We start from the raw sequence: 3,009 nt of genomic DNA, 5'->3' as shown, positions 1-3,009 counted from the left end.
CAGAGTGAATAATTCTTAAATAGTTCGTTGAAGTTCCAGACTTAAAAAATATTTAGTATTTGGCTGGTTTTATGTTTTCGACCTGGTTTGAATTAGAATTGCAAATCCTTATTTTGTTTAAGAGCATTCAGCAGCGGTACTATTCATTATTGACTAATCCTCTCATAGTTGATATATTGTAATCGTGCCTCGATCATACTTTGAGGTTCTTATATTTCACAATTAATCTATTTTTCTTTCAATTCTTCTCTTTGATATATTGTTTGCTTAATTCAACTTATTTTAGAGTTGATTGGTTTATTTCGATGATTGTATGTTCCTATACATTAATCGTGTTTGCTTAATCTGCATTTATTTTATCGTGTTTTCTTAATTCATGATTGTTATATCACGTCCGTCTGCTTAATTCGGAGATTAGGAATATCTATCATGTAGTATCAATTGCGCTTGTTTGATTGATATTGTAATAAAAAAGGGAATAGAGTCTGCTTAGGGATTGGGAATTATATGGATCGATGATAAATGGGAGACCGAAGGCAGTAGATTAATCTGTTAATCGTAATTGTAATTAAACTTGTGTTGTTGCTTCTATTTAGTAGAATCGAAAATTAAAAAAAAAAAAACCCATTGTTCCAATCGGTTGGTTAATTCATACAAGAATTCTTGTGATACGACTCGTGTCATTGTCGTTAACCACAATTTTTAAAATTACTTGTTTTGATCTGCGTGCGACAGCGGATCAAATTGTCGTTATTGTCGGGGATCCTTGTCGTTTTCAACTGTTAATTGAGTCATATGTGTTGATCGTTGCATTTTGACCCCTCTGATTCGCAGTTTTGACAGATCCCTGTTCGGACGTCCGGCATAGCCCGAAAACCGGGTTTTATGAAAAATTATGTCCATTTCAAATTCTGTTTCGCCCTCAATTTCATATTTTTGTTCTAATATAAATACAAACTCTCATATGTTGTTCACTTTATTGATATTTCCCTTTTTAGAGACATGCAATTTACTCTTATTTACTACAAGTACAATACATTACATTCAAATGAAAACAACTCTTACCCCCAATTTATTATAGCATAATTGCTTATTTATTTTAACCTCCCATAGATTCTATTTATTTGAGACTGATAGAATGCTCCATTGCTCTTGATTGCATTATTCTTCATGCCTAACCTTTACAACAACAAAAATTTCCAATACAAACTGCATCAGGAAATCCCTTAATCTTGCACGTTAGCCTACAATTATTAGCGCATATCCCGATGCATTGAATTGGACTGATGAAATCAGGTGTTGCTCCTGCTAAGAAAAATTAAATTCACAAATTAAAAAAAAAATCTTTATACTATAGATTTAAATGTTAATAATGGTGTTGAAAAAGAAACATAGGTGAAAAATGAAAAATTAAATATATTCCTGTAAGAAATAAAACTTTTGTTAATTTTCTTACCTGAAGTCATGGCCAACACAGTGCAAAAAAGTCCCAATAGAAGAGATTGGAAAATGAGCTTCGCCATTTTAATTTCTTTGAAGATTTTCTTACAACTCTATTTTCTTTTGTTTTTGCAATATGCATAACAATGTTCAAGTTCTTTATATAGTACTCATTTGATAACAACTTTAAGAATTAAGACGTATTTTTTTTATGTATTAAGTAATAATTTAATATACATATCATAATAATTAACGCATCTACTACACGACTACTCTATGTATTATAATTTGATATATGCAAGTCATATAAATACCCTAAAAGTAGAGAAAGAGATTGAAAAAGATAGAGGAATATATTATAACTCATGCAATTTATTTAACATTTGGAAAAGTGACAATAGAAGTTAGACAAAAATAATGGGCTTCTATCAATACTTGTCATATAATGGAAGTTAATCTATTAGCTGGATCAAGCTTTTCTTCTTTTGATATATAGTGATAATTCTTGTATAACAAAATGAAACTTAATTTTATCCAATTAGGTTGGATTGTGATTCGGTCTCATAACGAGAGATTGGATCGGATGAAGAGAGAGAGTCTTTCTAATACGGTGGCAAGAATCTATGGTGGGGTGGAGTGACTTGCATTTGCAAGGTTAACACTCAAAAGATCAAACAAGGGAAATAATAGCGGAATAAGTTGCAAGAATAAGAATGGGATAATGCTTGTTATGGCGTGTGGTAGAGTTTATATATATGATAAATGGTTAAAACTATCTATGCATGATCCAGTTTGTGTCGCCGGCAACTATCTGACCAGATCTAACGGTAGTTGATACATTGGTAACTCAGATTTGGTGCCTAGTTCTCTAGCGAGGTTCCACATGTTCATTGGTTTTTTCTGATGTTGCTTCTGTTTGGCCCTTATACTTGGGCCTTTCTTACCGGACCTTTTGTCAATTTCAGAAAAGTTTCCGCAAATCCTTAATGCTACGTATGTAGCAAGGAATGTATTGGACGCTTTGGGAATAACTTCTAGATCTTTCTTATTTACTGACAAGCAAGTCTTCCCTTTTGGGGAAAGCAGAGGATCTTGTTGAACTGTCTGAATGATGAGGCTTGAGATATTTATTCTTAATTAAGTTTCATTATAAGGAAATATTATACATTTGATATAGACTTCTCCTTTGAAAGTTGTCACAAAGATTACTTGAAAGGAGCTATCAATATTGAAAGTCATTTTACTTATGGAGTTATTATATTTAAAAGTTGTTTGAAAATTGTTATCAGTGCTCATTGTAGCGGGGAAAATCTGAGATCGAAGCCATTAATTGACTTGACTCATTATTTCAGTGAAAGTCGTCACCGCGCTTTATTGTTTCCAAAGAAAATGGGAAAAGAGCGAAATAAAACCAAAGTTTGTTTTTAAAACAAAAAGAGATCTTAGGTACGGGTGTTGATTATACAAGGGAAAGGTTTTAAGCACCCCTCATATTTGTGGTATTCCACAAGAACCTTTTTGAAAATCTGTGTTTATTAAAAGATATTGTGTGCAAAAGAAAAGGTTTGT

The 3,009-nt window shown here is 32.0% G+C and overlaps 1 long non-coding RNA gene across 1 annotated transcript; it reads right to left on the bottom strand.

Moving 5' to 3' along the window:
* Nucleotides 1-947: 947 nt before the first annotated feature.
* LOC131634693 (uncharacterized) lies at nt 948-1,602 on the bottom strand. Its single transcript, XR_009293625.1, has 2 exons — nt 1,457-1,602; nt 948-1,305 (listed from the first exon to the last, which is right to left on the bottom strand). It is a non-coding gene; the product is annotated as an uncharacterized LOC131634693 (long non-coding RNA).
* Nucleotides 1,603-3,009: the final 1,407 nt, after the last annotated feature.

This window comes from Vicia villosa, unplaced genomic scaffold (assembly GCF_029867415.1).
Source record: "Vicia villosa cultivar HV-30 ecotype Madison, WI unplaced genomic scaffold, Vvil1.0 ctg.001334F_1_1, whole genome shotgun sequence".
NCBI classification, from domain to species: domain Eukaryota; kingdom Viridiplantae; phylum Streptophyta; class Magnoliopsida; order Fabales; family Fabaceae; genus Vicia; species Vicia villosa.
This window is presented reverse-complemented; position numbering and strand designations above follow the sequence as displayed.